General features: G+C 37.4%; 1 pseudogene; it reads right to left on the reverse strand.

Annotated features, from left to right (window-relative positions):
- Positions 1–2092: 2092 nt before the first annotated feature.
- On the reverse strand, positions 2093–9210 carry LOC116271849 (annotated as a pseudogene).
- Between the last annotated feature and the right edge of the window lie 224 nt (positions 9211–9434).

A 9434-nucleotide genomic window follows, 5' to 3' on the forward strand; every position in this document is an offset into this window, starting at 1 on the left:
ATAATGAAAGTTTCCATTGACATACCCTCAAATTCACTTTCTTTTCTTTGTGTTCTACCAATAAGCCCATCAAAGACATTCTTCATTTTTGCATCAGTGGTTTTGATTACTAGCATTTCCTTTGGTTGTTTCTTACAGTTTCCATCTCTCTTCTTACATTATGCATCTGTTCTTGCATGTTGTCCACTTTTTGTGAGTTACCTCGAGTTACTGATGGCAAGTCTGCATGCATCTGCAGCAACTTCAATTCTTGCCTCCTCAGAAGAAACAATTTGACCAAGGGAAATAAAGCAGAAAAAGAAACCAAGGTAAGTTTCAGAGCAAGAGTGTAAGTTTATTTAAAAAGCTTTAGAATAGGAAAGAAAGGAAAGAATCCTTGGAAGAGACCCAAGTGGGCACCCGAAGGTCAAAGAGGGAAAAAACAGGGGGCCTTTAACCTTGATTCAGGGAGTTTATAGGCTTGCCTCTTTCCTATGATTCTTTCCTTAGGGTGGGCTTTCAATATACATAGCGCCCTCCTTACCCTTTGGAATTGAGCATGTGCAGTGTGTTTAGGAAGTTATACAAATGCCCATCTGAGGTTTTCTTCCTTTTTCCAGTGGCGTGTACCTGGAAGATCATACTTCGCCATTTTTGTCCCTTAATGTACATACCCAGGAAGTTGCTTCTACCTGGGGCCTGCCTTTAATTAATACTTTAATGTTAACAGGTGTGGACCATCAGGAAATGGCCTCTCCTTGGCGCTGGCTGCCAATTTATCACTTTTAGAGAGGCAATCCGATAATTGCCAAACCATCACCAGACATTTCCAGTGGTTGGTGAGGGGAGAGCCCTCTCCTGCCCCACTCATGCCTAACTACCTGTAACGAAAGGAACTGAGGTAAATAGGTCTTTTGTGTGAAGTGTTAGATTTATCTATTTGTTAGGTTGTGTTAACTATTTCCTACAACTGTAGATGTCAGAGGCTAAAATTTTCTCTTATGTCTTTGTTTTCATCTCCTCTGTGGTATTTGGGTTTTCCTAGAGATTTCTTAAATAGACTATAACCCTTAGAATTCTTTTCAGCTGTAATGCCCTTTTATTATACAGGACCCCTGTTGATGTGGTAGTATAGGGGCACAAGAGAAGCATTCTATTAATATATTCTTACTATTTAGGTCTCAATGTTTTAGTGGGTCTGTGGGTCCCTGGGCTGTGACCTTCTTAAGTGTTTCTGAACTTCTTTATATAATACAGGAACATTAGAGTGCACTGGATTTGTATATTTTCCTTCCCTTAAATAGCAGGCTAGAGGGAGTTAGAGTTGAGTATCTCTCTTCCCCCACATCAGTTAGACTCTGTTAATACCCACATTGGATAGGCTCTGGTAAAAATAGTTTCCCTTTAGGGCAGTCCTTTGTTAATGAGAACAGACACTCTGGGTGTATTTCAAAATGGTTACTTTCCCCTTCCCCCTGAGGGATGCATAAGAAGATTTTTCTCTGATCTTCACCCATGAAACCTTGTCATAAAATTTAGTATGGAGGACCCCAAAGGCTGACTTCCTAGGAGTTTTTTATCTCTCAAATGTCCCCACTGAGTCTACAGCAATTATTCAATTACTCTACCAGTCTTCAGCTGTGGCTTTTGCTCCTGGTAAACTAGAATTAATCTGTATTTATCTTTCTCTCTAATTTTAAGAACTACAGCTTGCTGTGTGACCTCAATTTGCTAATGGATCTAAGGTGAGTTTATTTTCAGTCTGTTTAGCTTTAAAAATGTGTTTCCTTTAAACATTTCCTGCTGAATAGCAAGCAATTTAAATATTAAATTAAAAACATTTTGGGGATAAATTTTAAAAAGTTTATTCATAATTAGTAAATTCTGTAAAAAGTAAAGAAAACAAATTAACTATACGGTAGTTTCTTGAGACAAAATAGTTCAAAATTCTTGTTTCAATTCGTGTATCCTAGTATCCCTCAAAGGTAAGGTTAGTGCAGTTTTTGTCTGCACAATTCTTTGCGAACGAGAGACTAAATGTTCCATAATTATTCATCTATTATTTATTAGTGCACTGTTTTTTTTTTTTTCTCCCAGAAAAGGATATAGTTTTTTTAAATTCAAGTAACTGCAAATAGGAAACCAGAGGGAAAGCCCCAGGCTGGGACAAATCATGGCTACCCCTCCTCGACAGAACAGGGGGAGGAGGTGGCCTCTACACCCTTTATGGTCGATTCGGGCCCCCTTGCCCACTCTGCTGCAGCATCCTAGGGGCAGGGCCCCACCTTCCCTGGGACTGGGGTTGTCGGTCACGCAGCCTGCCATGCCCCAGCCCCTCTTCCCCACAAAGAGTATCTTGGGGGAGGAGATCGTGGGCAGAACAGGAGGCAATGAGGATGAACGCTTGGCGCTGGTAGCAGCAGCAGTGACAGGTGTCGAAGAATGGAACATTGAACAAAAAACAACACGACTGTCCAGAGGTGGTTTGTGAACAGAGAAAAAGTGGAACCAGAACCTTGGGGGGCAGGGAGGAGCAGGAGGATTTGGAGCTGGCAGGGTGAGCTCCTTGTTATTGGTGCCCCATCTGAGGAGGGGCAAATGGCTGAGTGGCGGAAGCAAAGTAGGGGTGGGGGAGCAGCCCCAGCCCACCTCAGGTAGCGGCCACAGGGCTCGTGGGCCTCACCTGGACAGTAAGTGACTGCATCTCCATCACTGCAATATGTTCTCAGATCCCAGGCAGAGGGCAAGGGGGCTGGGGCCACCCTGAAGAGGGAGTAGGGGGCTCATACCCCTCCTGCCTTCCTGTAGCCAAAGGGGGCTGTCCAACCTAGTGCAGGGACTAGGGAAGGTGGGGAAGGATAAAAGGTGTGAGCCCCACGTGGTGACAAAGACAGTTTGGCTGGGGGAATCCTGGGACCAGCAGCCCTCTCCATTGGCCACACCTGCTGCCAGGGCAGTGGAGTAGGGCGGGCCAGGATGAGATGGGGCTTGGGCCCCTTTTAAGGCCAGGGGAACCCTCCTAGGCCCCACTATGGGAAGCCAGAGGGAACAATGAAGAAGCAGAGAGGGCGCCCCCAAACCAAAACCCAGAGAGCCATGTCCCCACCACCAAGGGAGTGGGGACGCAGTAGGTGCAGGGTGCGGCTAAGTGGAACGTTAGCCTTGTCCAGGAGGGCACATGTGTGTGCCCGTGGGTGGGCGGGGGGAGCTGGGAACTGAGGCCAGGGGAAGACTGCTCCCCACTCAGCCCATGGGGGCCCTGTAGCGGCTGGTGTGCTGTGTAGTGTGGTGGTGAAGTCACAGATGGAAGATAGGGGTGGTCGCCGGAGGCGGTGGTGATGGTCGGCCTGGGGAAGGGCTGGGGGCGGTGGGAGCAGAGCAAAGTTGTCCAGTCCCAGAAGGAAGCTGCTCCTCCAGCAACGAGCAGGCGACACGTACGCACGGTCACTGCTCCTCCTCTGAGAACTCCTGTGAGATGCCCTCCTCTTCCTCCTTCTCCAGTTTTTTGGATCTGCCCCTTGGTTTCCTTCTTGGAGTTGTGGTGGTTTTCCGGGTCTTGGCAGCGTACTTGTTTCTGCTTCCATTTGGGTGGCCCTGAGGTCTTTTAGGTTTTGGCATTTCGCTGGGCTCCTTCTGACTCCCTACCAGCGCTGTCGTGGGACTCACGTGAGGCTGCTTGGGCGACCTGCCCCAGCCCCGCTTCTCAGTGCCATCCTTTTTCTGCTTGGAGGCCAAGGGCTGGCTGGACTTTGAGATCGACTCGCTCACCTTCCCTTCTCTAAAAAGTAGGTGGAAAAGTGATGGCTAGGATAGCCTTCTTGGAGCCGTGCCAGCGCCAGAAAGAGCCCCGGCTCGGAGTCCCAATTAGAGGAGATTAGTGCACTATTTTTTTTAACGCCACTTGACTACGTTATTATAGTACTCTAATCAAATTAATCTGACAATTTTTCACATAAGGCAACATCAACTGAAGTTTTTGCTCAAGTCATTTCTAGAAAAGATCTGCCTTGTTGGGTGCAGACAACTACTATGAAATTTAAAAATACCTATACAATTATTGACAGGTATTCAGCTGCAATGTGACGACTTCAAAAAAAACCTATTTTACTTGTACAACAATTTAGGATTCAGATAAATGAAATAATGTATTTTTTTCTACACATTTTGAACTACCAGTCCCCAACAAAAATTGATTGAGGTATTTTGATTAATTATAAACATAAAAATTTTAGAAAATATCTTTTAAAATTAGCATGCAATAATTTAAAAGACTTTCTTAAGGAGTCAGAACTTGCATTTTTAAATATGACATGTCATGTTTATTTCCTATTCTTGGTTATATAAAGTGGCACAGTAATATCATTAAATAAAGTAAGCTTAATAGATATTTTTGCTGATTGAATTAGCTTGGATACATACATAATGCATGTTTTCACTGGAAACTCAATTTAATTGTCTTTTATTGAAATGTTTATAAGAGATAGAATATACGTAGAATATTACTTGGTGCATTAATATGCTGGATTTTTTAGTTTAGTTCTCAAAATATTTATTGCAAAATTGATACAACTAAATCCCCTGACCATTGAGTTGAATTATGTTAATATAAAGTAGAACCCTTGCAATAAATTAAGAATCTTATAATTTTGGTGAAAATCAAACTAGTTTCTTGTTTAAAAAAAAGGAAACGTTAGTCAAAGATGTAGAGTTCAATTGAATTAAATAAACAGTGACTGTGATTTCACTTAGATATAATCTCCCTGAGGAATTGTAGAAAATTTTACAATTGCTTTAGGATTCAGATATCCTAACCTGTGAAACATGAAGATAGTATATACCTTTCCTGTATATGCTTTTCAACCATTTTGAAAACATGGAAGTTAAAGTATTGCTTTTAGCTGTAAACCTGCCTGCTTTGAAACCTTAATTCATATTTTGAATTTCAGTTATTCCCAATATACTGGCATGGTGGCTTTATTTTACTTGTTAATCCTGAAGAGAACAGAGAAGAAATTAAATGTGTATTTGGAACCATAGACATTATTTTAAAATTATTAAAGTTAAGAATTACTATGCCCATTCTCCTAAACTGCATACATCTTGTTTTTCTGCCTCTCTCTAAGCTTGATTACATCTCTGCACAATTAAAGAAATGAGCTTTTAATTGGACTTCCTTAATTGGAAATTTGTTGGTTGCAGAACACAACTGCTCATTTGTTCCTTGAGACAGTTAGGTCTGATCTATATTAATACAGTATGAAAGAATGAAGAGGATTTGAGTGGTCTCTACAAAAAAGAATGTGATCCCTAGTGCAAGTTTCTAAATTGCAAATGATTCGTTGATTAGTCATGTCTAAACCTGTCATTTTATAGCTGCCTTCTTTGTGTCTGGTAGTATTTGGAAAACATCTATAAATATAATTAATTTGAACTACCTTTATAAAAATAATGGTACTATGATTTATTAACATTGGAAATATGCTCATTTATAAAAATTTAAATATTCAAAAATTAAAGAAAAAGTCTAATAATTTTTCAAATTAAATTTATAGTACCTGTGCTCTTTTTAAACTACCAAGTAATAAAATTACATTTATGTTTATGTAACCAATAAAATAAACTGAAAGGAAACATGGAATAGCAGAACTTAAGGTAAATGTTTATTTTTTAAGTATTAATGAAAAAACTTAAAGATAGATTTTCAAAATTATTAAGAATTTGGAGCCATTTTGTTTTAATACATGTTTATGTTTCAAATCTAGATCATACATTTTGGCAGCTTTCTGTAACATTTGAGAAAATTAGCATTCAACCCCTTACTTATTCCAACTTTCCCATTACTATCTCTAGTTTTTATTCACTTATAATATTTTTTGCTATGGTCAACTTCTATATCATTTATTTACTCTTCTCTAATATTAAAATAGCATAAATTGTCTAAATTAAAATTAATTGATTTCTCATCACCATTTTTGTTCTGTTTACCTAATTCCTAATTTCTTTATTTTAAATTATATAGCCAATTAGTTGGATCTTGTGATCAAGTATTTTTTTATTTGTGAGTTTGATATATAAAAAGAAAGCTGTATTATCTGGCAATTATATGCCTTAAAATATTTTCTATTTTTTTATCACTTGAAGAAAAACTGCTGGATGTAACATTTTTGAAACATAATCTTTTTCTCAAACTGGGGTAACTTGCTGCATAATTTTGAGTTGAATGTTGGTCTGTAGAAGGCTGAGGTCAACATGCTTCTCACCACTACCGCGTGACTTACATTTCCACTACTGATGTCTATTTGAATAGTGTTAACATGCTAGATGTTCAGTAGTTTACCACTATATGCCTTGGAATTTAACATTTCATTTCATTTCTTCTAGAGAAGATGTTTCCTTTTGGTACACATATTAAAATATTTACTGAAGATTTAGTACCTTTTACATTTAAATAATTTTTATGTTTAATTTGTCTCTCGTATTTATCATTCCTACATTCCCTGATTGTTCTTCAGGTTTGATCTTTTCCAGTTATTTTGGTAATAACCTTCATATGGTTTGGCTGTGTCCCCTCCCAAATCTCATCTTAAATTGTAGTTCCCATAATCCCCATGTGTTGTGGGAGGAAGCCAGTGGGAGGTAAATGAATCATGGGGGTGGTTTTTCACATGCTATTCTCATGATAGTGAGTAAGTTCTCATGAGATCTGATGGTTTTATAATGGCTTCTCCCTTTGCTGGCTTCTCATTCTTCTCTTTCCTGCTGCCATGTGAAGAAGGATGTGCTTACTTCCCTTTCCATCATGATTATTAAGTTTCCTGAGGCCTCCCCAGCCCTGCTGAACTGTGAGTCAATTAAACCTCTATCCTTTTTGAATTACCCAGTCTCAGGTATGTCTGTATTAGCAGCATGAGGATGGATTAATATAAACCTCAATTCTGCTAATTATTTTCTTGTTTATGTTTTCAGTCATGCCTATTCCATTTTTATTGCTTCTAACATGTCTTATCTCTGAAGAATTTTTTTTATTCATTGGTTTCCTAGAGCTCTAACAGCTCAAAATTTATTTTCTTCTCCCTACTGATGTTTTTATTTTGTACTTTAAAGCGTTTAAACGGAACATTAAATGGTTTTGTGTTGTTTTCTAGGACAGAAAAATCTTGTCACTAATTTATTTAAGATAATTAAAAGTTATTTGTTGGACTGCCTTATTTGTTATGTTATAGTTCCTCTTTTGGTGTACATTCTTTGTGTGTATGTGTGTGTGTGTGTGTGTGTGTGTGTGTGTGTATGTTTTACGTATAATTCCTGCTGCTTTCATTATTCCAACTTGAAGAGCCACGGCTACTAAATTTTTTTGTGCATGTTGTCCTGGAATAATAATTTCTTATAGAGTCTGGCCTTTGGAAAATATTATAGGCCTTACACAAATGTTGCAGGGAGTGTTACTAACAGAAAAACATCTGTGTATGGAGAAGAGTATAGAGTACTACATTTCCAGTACACTATAAAGTTGTAAATCCATGAATTGATTTTTAAAACTATTTAAATATCCTTACACAAATACCATTAAAACAAAATACAGTAAGTATTGCTAGTCATTTAAATGTAGATTATAAACTTAGTCAATTTTTTTATCTGTGCAATCACAAGTTTAATATGTCAAAGACTCTCAATTATTTCCAATACCTTAATCATACACAAATTGTTCCCATGAAAATAAAATTATTACAACAAATATAATTAAAATAATCTTAAAATAGGAATGTTTAAAATGGTATTTTAGGAATATTTTTAAAGCTATGATTCATCTAAAGTTATGGGCCTCATACCCTTTTGAGATATAAAAACACATCTCTGCAGTTAAAGTAGGATCCTATCTCAAGATGTAACCATTTGTCTTTCAGGGAGACTCAAGGTGTAGCCATTTGGTTTTTGAGGAGATACAGGGTTTTATTATTCTTTAAGAAGAGGTCAATTAACTAAACAAATAGCTTTCTCAGTCTTCCAGTGAACTTTGTACTGCTTTGCTGTATAAATTATGTAGGATTTTATACATAACACACACATATAAAATTTAAAGACTTTTTCTATTTCTTTAATAGCTCTATATATGTCTATATCTACCTACAGTTGCAGAAATATTGGCATATCATAAAGAAAAAGAGCACTGTGTGAAACCAGCCATAGAGGCTAATTCTGGTCAAGACACAGGATCTAATTTTATCTTTGAAAAACACTGAAACCTGAACCAACATTCACTGCCTGAGCCTCTTCTTGAGTCAAAGCTCATTACTACATCAAATGGACTTTACAAATCCATGCGTGATTTTAGATTTTGGTGTTCCCCTCATTCAGATGGCCATCAACTTTTGATCTGGGAATATCTTTCTCCTTTTAAAAGTTATCTCCTTGTACCTAATTAGCAATTTATTTTAAAATGTTAGGTTATCTAGAGATTTCTGCTTTAAGAAAATTATGTATCTATGTATTCAGTTCCTGTCTCTGGAGTTTTAGCAACTCATTGCTGTATTTTTATTTAAGTCATTGTGTGTGGTGAACATGAACACCAGTGCTGATTATTACTCCTGATTTTTTATGGTGTCATAATATTCCAGAATTAGGTGGTTTTCCTACAGTTCCTTATAGCCACTATCCCTTACTTAAAGGAGACAAAAATATATGTAGCAATGCTTAATTAAAAAAAGAAGAAATTCTAATTAGGTTGCCATTGTATTTTACTGTATTGTACTGTTGTGATGTCCTTTTATACTTACAATTCACTTTTGTACATTTTGAATCAACGTTTCATTTGCAAGTATCATTATGTACCCAAGGCTTTTCATAGATGAAACATGTTCCAAATAATTGTAATTATTGTCCTCTTTTTGATGTTTTAGTTTTTCACATTTTGGCCAATGGGAGCTCTTTTATAGGGCACACCTTTGATCTTTTAAAAGTACTGTAGATCTATTTTAAAGGCATCTTTATTTTCTGGCAATAGGGTCTTCCAATCCATTATTCACATCTTCCTGCCTCAAGACCTTAAATCAGTGACTCCTCTCAATGTACAAATTTTGAATTGAAAAAGTCTTTCAGAAATGTGGCAATTGAGATTATATTCAGGTGCTGGTGACAAGGCTTGGGAATGACATTTATTTAAACAAGTTATGGGTTTATTACCTTACGCTCAGGAAGCATTTCAGAAGTCAGCAGTCCAATATTATGTGTCATGTTAAATGGTATTGTCTTCTTGTAACTTGTAACTCAGGAAACTATCCATGAGCAAAATATGCCTAAGTATCATTAAAATACATTAGGAATTATAACAATCATTTAATAGTCTTTAAAATTCTATATGGTTCTTTTCATTCTAAAATATTCCTTAGACAGTATGAATACAAGTATGCTAGCCGAGTAGCTTTTAATTCTGATTAAATGATAATTTAGCATTTACA

Source organism: Papio anubis, chromosome X (assembly GCF_008728515.1).
Source record: "Papio anubis isolate 15944 chromosome X, Panubis1.0, whole genome shotgun sequence".
NCBI lineage: Eukaryota > Metazoa > Chordata > Mammalia > Primates > Cercopithecidae > Papio > Papio anubis.